Consider the following 14,241-nt stretch of genomic DNA (forward strand, 5'->3'; position numbering starts at 1 on the left):
TGGTTCTGGGGCTGCAGGTTTGTTCATAGATAGTTCATAGATAGTGCCTTTGTGTTGAAGCACTCGATACCACGACAGCCTTGGGCCTCCCCACTTGCCATTGAGGCTATTGATGGGAGACCTCCCAAGCTTGCCCATTTGACCCATGAAACCACTCTGTTGACCATGGCTGCAGGGTTCTTCACCATGAGATAATTCAATTCCAAGTCATTTCCTCATCTCATTACCCAGTTATAATGAGTTATCCTTGATTACAGAAGCACAATCCTTCATTTGATTAGCATAGAGCTGAGGTTCTTTCATAGTCACCACAATGCACTAATGCTTGTTTTCAGAATGTGAGTTGGGTCTTCTGCATGTCTTCAGTCTCTTCTGTGCCAGAGGACTACCAGGAATTCCCTGATGTCCTTGACAAAGGTCAGGCCAGTATTTTGCCGCCACATCAGCCTTATGACTGCACAATTGATCTTCAAGCTGGTGCCATTTCTCCTTGTGGCCAGGTTAATCCTTTGTCTGTCTTGAAGGATAAGGCTATGGAGGAGTATGTTGCAGATTCACTATCTTGGGAGTTCAACTGCAAATCCTCTTCGCCTGCCGTTGCAGTTTTTTTTTGTGTGAAAAAGAAGAGTGGTGAACTGAGACCCCGTATCATTTATAGGGGTGTCAATAGCATTACTATTAAGAATGCTTATCCGATCCTATTGATAATGAAATTATTTGACCACCTCAAATGAGCAAAGGTCTTCACTAAGCTTGATTTTAGAGGGGCATACAATCTCATGTGAGTTAAGGAGGGCGATGAATGAAAAACTGCATTTGAAACCAAAAGCGGACACTACGAATGCCTTGTAATGCCCTTTGGTCTCTGCAATGCTCCTGCAGTTTTCCAGGAATTTATCAATGATGTCAACCGAGATATGCTGCAGCAGTGTGTGGTGGTTTACCTAGAAGATATTCTCACATATTCAAAATCCCTAGAAAACCATCACACAGAAATCTCCTGTGTGCTACAGAGGTTGAGAGAAAACAGCTTGTATTGCAAGTCAGAAAGTACGGGTTTCATCATGAACAGATTAAATTTTTGGGTTATGTCATATCTGCTGCTGAGTTTTCGATAGACCCAGAGAAACTGTCTGCAGTCTTACAGTGGCACATATTTGGCACATACTACCTTACATGTATGAGGATATCTAATTACTTATCTGTTGATTTCACTATCCTTTATTAAATATCATTGTGAAAATACTACACTATGGGTATTTCCATCTTTGCTCTGCACTGAGCATTTAATCCCCCAGAGCTCCCCCTGGTGACTATCCTACTATATTGAAGAGGCTGCACCCGTGTCCTTAAAGTGGACCTCCGGTTGAATATCCATCCTGATGATATCCATCCATCCCAGGCTGATTCAATTTCCATCCTGAGAGGGACCCCCTGGCAGGCCTCCATTAATTTATACACTGCGCAATACTAGCCCGGTGAGTGCGCATTTTATCCATATCCTGCCTCTCACCGAATTTGAGAAAGTGATGAATTTGGGAGTATTGAAGTCACTCTGAGCTCTTTATATTTATTACGGCGTGTAATCTTATACATGAATTATATGTTATACATCCACCGGGACTATTTACATTTTAAGCGCTGTACCTATTTTATTTTGCATGTCTTCTGTAGGTCTTATGGTTTCCTTTATTGTGCATGGCTGCTTTTTTACGTTGAGCGCTCACTGAGTTTTTTTATCTTTTTCAGTCTTACAGTGGCCTTGACCCATAGGTCTACGTCCTCTACGTTTTCTTGGCTTCGCCAATTATTATTTGGTAGTTTATTCATAATTTATCTGCTCATGTTAAACCCTTGACTGAGATGACCAGAAAGGAAGGCAACCCACAGAATTGATCTCTGGATTCCATTAAAGCTTTTGAATCCCTCAATGCCACTTATGCTGCAGCCCCAGTGCTGGCACATCCTGATCCCACATTACCCTTCATTCTTGAAGTTGATGCCTCGGAGACTGGATTAGGCATCCTCCTGTCTCAACGTCCTATCCCTGTGGGCCCTATGCATCATCGTGGTTAGTTTTCTAAACATATGTCTCCAGCAGAATGCAATTAGAAATTGGGAACAGAGAATTATTAGCCATTATTTTATCTCTTAAAGAATGGAGAATCTGCTCAAGGGTACTACTGTACTGCTGCTCATTTTGACTGACCATACGAATCTCACATTCTTGTCTGAGGCTAAACGTTTATCTCCTAGGAGGGATTGGGGTGCCCTTTTTCTGTCAAACCTCAATTACATAGTCTCATTCTTACCTGGTATGAAGAATATAAGGGCAGGTGCATTATCATGGCAGTTTTCCTCCTTTTACAAAAGGGAGTCTGTTCCTATTCCTGTGATACCTCTGGACTGCATATTGACCACTATTTGCAATAGTCTCACTTCAACTTTGAGTGAGAGAATTATGGCTTCTTAAATACATTCTCCACCTGGAAAACCTCATGACCGCTGCTTTGTCCCTGATAATCTCTGCACTGCTTTGCTCCAGACCTACCATTCTTTCAAAGCAGCTGGACACCCAGGGAAAAATCAACTCATATGGTCTATGTCGCCACTATTCTGGTGGCTTAGTTTCCGTGCTGATGTAACTGTGTTTATAGCTGCTTGTCCCGTGTGTGAATAAAACACCACAACACCTTCCAGTAGGCCTTCTACAACCCATACCCATTGGAGAGAGGCCTTGGACCCACTTGTTTATTGATTTTATTGTGGATTTACCTAACTCCGATGAGCAATACATATATTCTTATGGTGGTTGACCAGTTTTAAAAAATGTCACATTGCATTCTGCTAAAGAAGTTGTCTACATCCAAGGAACTGGCATCATTATTCGATCGGGAGGTCTTTTGGTTACATGGGTTGCCTAAAGTTATTATCTTGGACAGGGGTAGCCAGTTTGTGTCCAGGTTTTGGTGAGCCTTTTGTGCACAGTTGGGAATTCAGCTTTTCTTCTCCTCTGCATATCACCCAAAGTCTAATGGGGCAGTCGAATGGGCCAACCAAGCCTTGGAACGATTCCTACGTTGCTATATTTCAGACCACCATAACAACTGGTCAGACCTGTTACCTTGGGCAGAGTTTTCTCACAATAATGCCATCAATGGCGACTCCCAATTATCTCCATTTATATCGAAATATGGGTTCCTGCCATCCATGTTGCCTGATACATTTGTTCCGCAGGGAATTCCTGTGTTAGAGGAACATCTGCGAGAACTCTGTTCCATTTGGGTGCAGATCCAAGAATCCTTGCCACTATCCAGAGAGAGGTATAAACTCCATGCTGACCGTTGACACCTACCTGCACCCTCCTACCAAGTTGGGTAGAGGGTATGGCTGTCTTCTCATATCCTCCAACTTTGTGTTCCCTCACTAAAACTGGCACCTTAGTATATTGGGCCTTTCTGAATACTCTGTAGGGTTAACCCAGTGGCATACGCATTAGATTTTCCTTCCAACATGCGTATTTCCAATGTATTTCATGTTGACTTATTAAACCTGTGGTGTGTAACCACTATACCACCTCAGTTCCACGTCCTTGCCCGATTCTGATTGACAACCATGAGGAATATGAGATACAATCTATCACTGACTCCTGTAGGTTTCATGAACGCATACAATATCTAGTTCACTGGAGGGTTTCGGTCCGGAGGAATGCTCTTGAGTCTCATCCTTGGACGTACATGCTCCTGCCCTCCTCTGTGCTTTTCATTTACATTTTCCTCTCAAGCCTGGTCCCCCCCCCGATGGGGGGGGTTGTTAAGAAGGGGGTACTGGCAAGTCTTGGCTCCTGCTTCTCAATGAGCAGCTCTTTTTTCAGTGCTCAGAAGCTGCTCAGCTGTCGGTTAATTACCAGCCACTCGTCTCCACAGTGACTCACCTGGATACCATTACCTGCCTCATTAGTCCAGCCCACAGCCAGCCCTTTTTGCTGTTTAGCAGGTTAGCTCATTTCTTCCTTACCCTTGCATGTTCTGTGATCTCCAGTGTGTTCCTGCCTGTGTTCCTGTGTACAACTCAGTCTGGCTGACTTCTCTTCTGGTTCCTGTTCCAGATTTTTGGCTCCTGGCTATGCTGACTTCTGGTTTCCAGACCCTGGCTTATCTGATTACCAACACTGGCATCCAAACCCTGGCTTCTGTTTTGACTACATTCCTTATCTGTGTTATATTTGCTTTTTCATTAAAGGTGTGATTTTAACTGCACTTTCTGTCTCCACCTGGTTTATAGTTCCTGACAGTTAGAAGCTGATTGGCTACCATACACAGCTACACCAGATTTTGCACTTTAAAGATTAAGTAAATCAACCCCTTTATGTTTTAATTACATATCTTATATGCTGTACATCCTGAGACCAGCTCCAAACCTACCTCAGGGGGATGTTCAAGTACAGATCCTCAATGGACAATCTAGTCATTAGGAAACTCTCTGGGATCCATATATTTTTCATTATTTTCATCCTTAGAATACTTGTAATTCCAAAAAAACTACATTTTTTATGTTGATATTTATACTGACTTGCCTTTTTCTTTAGACTTCCACAGTCAAATACTATGGGTCAACCCAAATGATTTTTAGTTTCAGTAAGGCACAAAAATTGAGCTTTTAGGTGTTTTTGTTTAATCTAATCATAATCATATCTAAACTTGAACATTTTATTTTTCTTAGTTTTTAGATTGTGGGGAAAAATTAAAACCTCTACCAATGTTTATTTCTTTTTGTGATCTTATAGAGAGATTCAGTCTCTTAAGCTGTCCCGTTAATAATTGTCATCAGAAAACATGTAATGAGCAATCCAACATTTTATAGTCATCACCAAAACAGATTGTAAGGGGGACATCTTCACATTAAAGTACAGACCTAAAAAACATGGCAAAAGAAAAAAGATGTCTTTATAGAATTACATTTATTATTCTCTGAAGGGGATATTTTTAATTTCTTCTTCTTATCAATTCTTGTTTCTTAGTATTTTCTAACATCACTACTCATATTTCAGCCTGTCCATGACTACTACATTGGAGTCTTGATGTAACATTTTTATTATGATTTTTTTTTTCATTTTCCATTAATTGCCTTAAGGCTTTCCTGATCTCAGCAATTAAATTACTGTTGTATAACCTCCTCCTCATATTTTCTGTAGTCTTGCAAACCTTATTAACACACAGTTCCAACCTTGAATTGAGGGACAGTGAATTAAATTAATTCAACTTTTTAAAATGTTTGTGTTCTTTTGTTTTTTTTTTCTCTAACCAGTTCTATTTCTTCATCATTTATCATCTCCTAACAGTGTCACTCTTCCTAGGGTTCAGCTTAAATCTAAATATGCCTCTAATCTTTTCTCATGAGTGAACAGAAATCTCCTATCATGTCCTCAAGGGGTATTTTTTTTCTCACTATAACAATGGAGTTGACTCATTTGAGATAAGCTTTTCTTTACGTATAAGGGCACATCTTTTAGCAATTCATTAGCATGTTATTGGAAATTTAATAAATCTTTGTGCGTTTTAGTCAGTGTGTACAAGGATAGATTAACAACATTTAATGCTATTTCACTTTCAAATTGAGAAAATTGGCCCATCCCCATATGCTTTTTAGAATGTCCACAAATTTATTTGGCTTGTGTGAAAATTCTGACTTCTTTCATTTCTTTTTCTATCCATTTTTCTGAACAATTCTCCTAACATTTGTTAACAGAACCATTATTCCATTTAAAAGAAATCCCTTCTATTCCTATCATGGTGACTATGGTCACCAGGACAAATAGTGACAATAAATTTCTAAATAGGAACACGGACTGCAATAAAAACCTGACAAACATTCCAGTCTTTTCTAAATAAATCTCCTATATTTACTAGGAATACATTTTAGCTTAATATCTACTTTCAAGAGTTGACTGACTCAGCCATAAGCTTTCAGATATAGGTTGAGACTTATGAGTTGTATTACCCCTTGGTTTCTTTCAACTCTTAGGCATGTGACATGCCTATAATGCTATGATGACTGGCTTTATTTGTTCCCACCTTAGCATATAGGATGTTTCTGTTTCTTCTATTGCATCATCCATAATTTAAAATTAATTCAAAATCCAAAAGAGAGGGTGAGGCCTCCATAGATAGTAGCAGGCATGCAGATATGGGAACTCAAGCACGGATATCTCACCACAGTGCTTGCTGAGAGCTGTTGGAAACCATTATGTAGTATAACTCTATATAAAAATGGAAATAAGTTACTGTTGGTGTTATACTAAAAAAACATTATGTGCCAGTGATAGCCCCTGCATGGGTGCACCTTTTGCTCTGTTAGTGTTAGAGCACTGTTTTTTTTATTTTTTTTTTATGTGCAATTGATAGCCCCTGCGTGGGCCTGTTTGGTTGCTCCTCTCTTAAACTGTTTATAAATTAATAAAAACATTGAGATACAAAAATGGAAATAAGAAAAAATCAGCCACACTTCAAATGCAGTGCGACTGATTTTTTCCTATTTTCAATGAGAAGTAGAGACGTACTGTGATGGTCAGTATGCATGCTGCCCATGAGCAGGAGAGGTCAGTGTTAAGCCTGGATCTTAAAAACCACTAAATGTTGTAGGGACTGTTGTAGATTTTGTCATTGCTACCTTGTGTGGAAGGGCATTCTACATCTTAACCACACCTGATGTATATAGAGTTGTCTTCTGTACTCATGGTGAAATATCCAGTCTTCACCCTCTATATTTATTTTTCCCAACTAAACTAGCCTGGATTTTTAATGAATGCTAAGTCTTTATTTTTGTGAGGATGGTGGTGGGATGTCTAAACAAAACCGCCATATTTACGTGATGGCCTTACCAGTGATTTATTCAAGGTAAATACTTGCCATGTATTTTTTCACACCATTTTATGTGCTTAGTATGTTGGCACTGAATGTTGCTGATAACCACACTTATTATTCCCAAGCTCTGAGTTACGAAATCCATTACATTTAGGAATAGGTGTACCTTTAAGCAGAACATAAAATACAACTATTAATAGTAAAAAGGTCAGTCCAAGCTTGTAGGCCCTTTATGAAATATTCTAGAGTGGGTGACTGGGGACAAAGAGAAGGCAAATTTATTAAATACCTTCTCCAACTCTGTGTATACAAAGGAGCTCTTATCCATAATGGACATGGTATTCACACAGCTCCAGATGATCCACATTGGCTCACAATTGATATGATCCAAAAAATATTTAGACAGAATAAAGCACCAGGCCTGGATGGCATGGGTCCTTAAAAAATTGAGCTCTGCCATTTCAAAGCCATTGTTTCTAATTTTTATGGACTCTTTAATGACTGCCATAGTACCAGTGGATTGGCATAAGGCCAATGTGGTGCCAATATTTTAAAAGGGGTCAAAATTTTTATCAAGTAATTATAGACCTGTTAGTTTAACTTCTATAGTTGGGAAGATACTGGAGAGTTTAATAAAATACCACATAGATGAGTTCTTGCTGGAAAAAAATTATTTAAGCAACAGACAGCATGGTTTCATGAAATATGGAAGTTGTCAAACAAATCTGATTTATTTTTACGAGAAGGTGAGCAAAACCTTGGACAGAGGGGTGGCTGTGGATGTGGTATACTTGGATTTTGCAAAAGTGTTTGACACAGTTCCCCACACATGGCTAATGTGTAAGGTAAAGCTAAAGGCTTGGAAAAATCCATATATAAATGGATAGAAACTGGGTTTGTGAGTTTTTGTTGTCTTTTCAGAAACCATGTGTTTAGCCAAAGATATGCCAGGCCATAGAGAATAATCCAGTCTTGTCATACTCAGTCTTTATCTCAGCAAGTGTACCAAGATGACACCCTAATTTCTTATGGTATGCCGCGACCCTGTTTGACTTGTTTGACACAAACATTGATACTCTTCTGCTAGGTTTTGCAATAAAAATGACCAGAAGTACTGTGTTTAATATTATTTAATGATGCAAAAACTGAATAAGGCTATTTAATTTTTTTTTTAGTTGTTGGTTTAAGGTGCACTTCCTTTTAGAGACACTGCTATTGTCATTTTTTTTGCTTAATTAAATTCTCTTGTTGCAAATTTGCTGAAATCCCTATGCAAGGATCTATCCGGTTGAGTTTTAAGAGTTCTACATCCTTTGGTGTCAACATGAAAAATTCCAGTGGCAATATTACTTTTATTTCTATTCACCAGATCATTAATTAAAAGCTTGAAAAGAACTGGGATCAATGTATGCCATTGCTAACTTCAACCTATTGAAAATGTTCTTTTTAAAAGTATATTTGCAGATAAGTAGAATGTGTATTTAAAACAAATGTTTTAGTCTGTAATTTTTCTCCTCTTTTCCTGGGCTACATGTGAAGGCATTCTACCAACACTCAGTGACCAAATAATGAAGAACTGATCAAAGAAGCAAACAGCAGGCCAAACATAAGTCCAAAGGAACAGAGAACCCCACAAAGATGGAAAAATGTCTGTTGTATGATCTATGCAAAATGTCTATAGGATAGCTATAACCTGGAAATTATGAAAGAATGATGCAAAGGAGGACGTTTCTGAAAAAATGCACTTCAACACATCTGCGCTTTGTCAAAGAGCATGTGGGAAACATAGTAGACATGTGGAAAAAATGTTTTCTGGTCTGATGAGACCAAAACTGAACATTTGGCCTAACAAAATGATATGTTGGTAGAAAGCAAACATTGCTTATGTGAGAGCACCATCCTCATGGTAAAGCAAGGTGGTGATCATATTATGTTGTGAGAGATACTTTACATAAGCAGGAACTGGGATACTGATTAGGATTAAAGTTAAAGTTATTAAATAAAGGGCAATATGGAAATTGTTCCAGTCTGTAAGAAACATAGATGGGGGTTCTGCTTTCAACAAGAAAATGATCCTAAACAGACAGAAAACAAAAGCTTTGGAGTAGTTTAAAATCATGTACAATGGGCTAGATAAGGCTCAAACCTCAACTCAGTTGACAACCTGTGTTAGACTTCAAAATTGCTGTTTGCAAACAGTCCCCATTCAACTATACAGAGCTAAAACAGTTTTGACAGGAAAATAAACACAAATTCCAGATGAACAAAGCCAGTAGATCTTCACCACAGAAGACACCCAGTTACCACCCAATTGCAGGCAATGATAAATCTACCAAGAGCTATTTAAACTACCTAACAATACAAAATATTTTCACTGTCATAGAGTTTTATATAATGAGAATTGTAAAAATTACAAATAGATTTCCTTTAGTTACTTAAAAGGAGCACAATAAATATAGCTTTTAATTTTAACAAAGTACACAAAACATGGTCACTGACCAGTTTACTCTAGCTTGGCACAGGGTTTGTGAGATTTCGTTCTCTTTCCAGAAACCATGTGTTTAGCCAAAGATATGCCAAGCCATAGAGAATAATCCAGTCTAGTCATACTCAGTCTTTATCTCAGCAAGTGTGCCAAGATGACACCCTAATTTCTTATGGTTTGCCATGACCCTGTTTGACTTGTTTGACACAAACATGGAATTTCAGGCACTATAACCATTTACTGTGGTGCACCAAGCTTTTCAGTTCAGTTAATGAATCATATGAATGAAAATATACACTCACCTGCCACTATATTAGGTACACCTTGCTGGTACCAGGTTGGATGCCCTTTTGCCTTCAGAACTGCCTTGATTCTTCAGGGCATAGACTCAACAAGGTGTTAGAAACATTCCTCAGAGATTTTGGTCCATTTTGACATGATAGCATCAAGCAGTTGCTGCAGATTTGTCGTCTGCACATCCATAATGCAAATCTCTGGTTCCACCACATCCAAAAGGTACTCTATTGGATTGAGTTCTGATGACTGTGGAGGCCATTGGAGTACAGTGAACTTGTTGTCATGTTCAAAAAACCAGTATGAGGTGATTTGAGCTTTGTGACATGATGCATTATCCTGCTTAAAGTAACCATCAGAAGATGGGTACACTATAGTCATAAAGAGATGGCTATGGTCAGAAACAATACTCAGGCAGGCCATGGCATTTAAACAATGCTCAATTGGCACTAAGGGGCCCAAAGTGTGCCATGAAAATAGCCCCCATACCAATACACCACCACCATTAGCCTGAACCATTGATACAAGGCAGGATGGATCCATGCTTTCATGTTGTTTACACCGAATTCTGACCCTACCATCTGAATGTTGCAGCTGAAGTCAAGACTCCTCAGAGCAGGCAACTTTCTTCCAATCTTCTATTGTCCAATTTTGGTGAGCCTGTGTGAATTGTAGCCTCTGTTTTCTGTTTTTAGCTGACAGGGGTTGCACCTAGTGTAGTCTTCTGCTGCTGTAGCCCATCTGCTTCAAGGTTTGACGTGTTGTGCATTCAGAGATGGTATTCTGCATTTTTTTTTTAAGATATATGTTATTGTTTTCCATTGTTCAGAAGTGTACACACAAAGAAAAACAGCTGCTCAAAACTGAAAAAAATTAAACAAACAAAAAACACAACAGTAACAACTTTACAATGTCTCACAAGTCTCTCAAAGAACAAGGACATAAATCACAGCATAATGGTATCAATTGTCTGGGTACTCCAGCGCAAAGATACAGATAAGCAATGCTAAGAGAATAACACTGTAATTTCAGTATCCTGGGTCTAGAGAGGTTAGGGGAGGGGACTTGAAATCCATTTGCCCCATATTTTATCAAACAGTTTAATTTTTTTCCTAAGCTCAAGAGTAAGTCTATACAAGGGAAGAGATGCATTAATGAGCTTCAGCCAGGAGGCCAATTTAGGTACAATAGACCCTTTCCAGGATAATAAAAAAATTTTTTAGCAAAGAAATAAAGAATTTCTTGGAAATCAGTAAGTCCCCAAATATTCCCAAAAGACAGGTTTTTAGGTCAAAAATATTGCGCAGACAGAGTCAGTATATTACAGGACAGGACCAAAAACAAGGAAGAAAGTTGGCTACAAGACCACACCCCCTGAAACATGTAGCTGTGGGGTGTAGACCCATCTTATGCAATCGAAAAGGAGTACGGTGAGTATGATGAAATACCTTAAGCTGAATAAGTCTATATCTGGATGAAATAACTGAAGTCTTTTAGGTTTCACTGATGCGCCTAAGGATACCCATTTAGATTGAGCAGCCTTGAACCTAAAATTAGATTAAGCACAGAATAATATTCAGAAATTAATTTGGTAGGGTCAGGATGTCTTCATATTTTCTCCAGAGGGGCTATTTGTAAGGGGTTAGTCAAAGAGCCAAATTGCTCCTGTATAGCATGGCATAATTGGTAGCAATTGAATAGGTAGTTGGGGAGACCAAAGTCCTCTAGCAATTGTGCAAATTACTTAAATACCTGGGCTGTAAAAAGTGCTTCAAATATTTAATTCCTTGAGAGGAATCTTTGTGTGTCGGGTATGGAGCACAGCTCTTTTACAGTGGAGTTAAACCAAAGTGGATTATAAGGTAACATTGCCCATGAGGCTGTGAAAATGCGAGTCACCACAGTGAGAAATAGAGAAAGGGAAGTTTTCAAAATCATAGTGCCAGGACAGGAAAGACCCTGAATAAACTATATTATGAAGAGTGTCCAAAGAGGAGGCCACCTCAATAGTTAAACTGCCATTGGCCTAAGTGGGATGTAACCAGTCATTGATGTGCATCAGTTGGGATGCCAAGTAATACAAGTAAAAGTTAGGAAAGTCGAGTCCCGTGAGGTGAGTTGGCAATTTTAATACCATAAGGTCCAACAGGTGGTCCATCCACTGTTTAGTTTGCTGTTGCAGCTAGGCAATCAAGGGACATACATTGTTAACTATATAGGAACTTAGAGGCAATTGAACCTTAATCCCCAAGCAACTAAATGTGTCAACAACCTGCAGGGAAGAAGCCGGATGAATATTCTGTATAGCGGCTTAATCTAAAGGGAAGAGACTAAATTTGTCCCAATTCACCCAGAAGCCAAAGTAATTATCAAATTCAGTGATTTCTTGCAATAAGGAAGAGAGCGAAGTATCAGGGTCAACTAAATAGACAAGGGTATCATCAGCATAGAGAGAGATGTGTTCCTCAATTGTACCAATAGGAAGGCCTCTAATAGTAGGGTAGTTGCAAATGCGGAAAACAAGGGGTTCTATAGCTAGGGAAAATAAAATAAAAGGTATCAGAAATGTAAGAGTTTACCCTAATTCTAGCAAGTGGGCTAGTGCCAAAACCATACAGCTGTAAAACATGAAAAAGGTATGGCCGCTCAACACTGTCAAAGGCTTTACAGGTGTCTAGCGAAACAATGACCCAAGTAGAGTAAAAGTCATGAGGGTACTGCAAATTGTGAAACAGCCTGCGAATATTCATTCTTGTGGAGTGGCCCGTATAAAGCCTCCTTGACCACTTTGTACCAATCACGCAAACACCGTGCTCAATCCATTTGCCAATACTTTTGCCAAAATTTTGAAATCCACATTAGTTAAGGAAATAAGCCTACAGGAATCACATTTAAGCAGGTCTTTATGCAGTTTTAAAAGAAGAACAATTAGAGCTTCTCGCATGGATGGATGGAGAATACCTGCATCTAGGGCCGCAGTAAAAGTGCAGAGAAGAAAAATGATTCAACAGATGCTTAAATTCAGTTTACCACTCAACTGGGTAGCCATCGAGTTCTGGGGTTTTATGAGCAGGTAGCTGCAAGATGGCAAGTTCAATTTCTTGACAGAAGATAGGCTCATCCAGTTCCCGACTCCTATGAGAGGACAGTGAGGGAAGGGAGTTCTGAGACAAATATTCAGATAATTGAGTAGCAGAGTACTGAACTGTTGAGGTATACAAGGTAGAGTAAAAGGACATGAAAACATCAAGAACCTCATCAGGGGCATCATCAAACTGACCAGATGGAAGTTGGATTTGGGGAATAGAGGTAGGAATAGAATCAGTTTGAGTCAATTATGCTAACAGATGGTGGCATTGTTACCATGTTCAAACATTTTCTGCATGGTATAGAATATTCTTTTTTGTGTTAAAATTAAGAGCTGAAGCTCATATGATCTACACTTGGAGAGCCATTCTGTTTTATTAGATTGGGAGGGGTCTGCCACATATCTACTTTTTACCTGAACCTTAGAGGCATCTATTTCTTCTGTGCATAAGTGAGTATTTTTCGTAAAATACCAGTGATGGACATTAGAGATGAGCGAATCGAACGCGGCGAAGTGGAATTCGATTCGAATATTAGAAAAATTTTTCCAAAAATGGCGGCGACATGTGCAGCGACGGAGCAGGGATCTCTGGGAAGGCACGCAGACAAGGCGCGCTGACCCATAATGCATTCATTCATGACATGTGATCGCATTAGCCAATCAACAGCCAGCCAGCCAGCACTGTGTAATGGTGGAGCTATAAATTGCGGCCATCTTACAATTCTCCATTTGCCTCTGGTCATTCAAGAGAGACAGATCTCTCTGTATTAGGGACACAGAATCGTTACTTAGGGACACAGAACCGTTACTTAGGGACACAGAACCGTTACTTAGGGACACACAATCGTTACTTAGGGACACAGAAACGTTACTTAGGGACACAGAACCGTTACTTAGGGACACAGAATTGTTACTCAGGGACAGACACAGAATTGTTACTCAGGGACAGACACAGAATTGTTACTGAGGGACACAGAATTGTTACTGAGGGACACAGAATTGTTACTCAGGGACAGACACAGAATTGTTACTCAGGGACAGACACAGAATTGTTACTCAGGGACAGACACAGAATTGTTACTCAGGGACAGACACAGAATTGTTACTGAGGGACACAGAATTGTTACTGAGGGACACAGAATTGTTACTGAGGGACACAGAATTGTTACTCAGGGACAGACACAGAATTGTTACTCAGGGACAGACACAGAATTGTTACTCAGGGACAGACACAGAATTGTTACTGAGGGACAGACACAGAATTGTTACTGAGGGACACAGAATTGTTACTGAGGGACACAGAATTGTTACTCAGGGACAGACACAGAATTGTTACTCAGGGACAGACACAGAATTGTTACTCAGGGACACAGAATTGTTACTGAGGGACACAGAATTGTTACTGAGGGACACAGAATTGTTACTGAGGGACACAGAATTGTTACTCAGGGACACAGAATTGTTACTCAGGGACAAACACAGAATTGTTACCAAGAGACAACAGTTTGCGA

At 39.4% G+C, this 14,241-nt stretch overlaps 1 long non-coding RNA gene across 9 annotated transcripts in view; it reads left to right on the forward strand.

Moving 5' to 3' along the window:
• LOC149452046 (uncharacterized) overlaps positions 1-8,884 on the forward strand; it is a 129,005-nt gene extending 120,121 nt beyond the window's left edge. For all 9 annotated transcript variants that reach the window (XR_016314937.1, XR_016314939.1, XR_016314938.1 and 6 more), the window contains one exon: positions 4,109-8,884. This is a non-coding gene — a long non-coding RNA (uncharacterized LOC149452046). The remainder of the gene's footprint in view (positions 1-4,108) is intronic.
• Positions 8,885-14,241: the final 5,357 nt, after the last annotated feature.

Source organism: Staurois parvus, unplaced genomic scaffold (genome assembly GCF_062004578.1).
Source record: "Staurois parvus isolate SC_StPar_1 unplaced genomic scaffold, SC_StPar_1.0 ptg000499l, whole genome shotgun sequence".
Lineage (NCBI taxonomy): Eukaryota > Metazoa > Chordata > Amphibia > Anura > Ranidae > Staurois > Staurois parvus.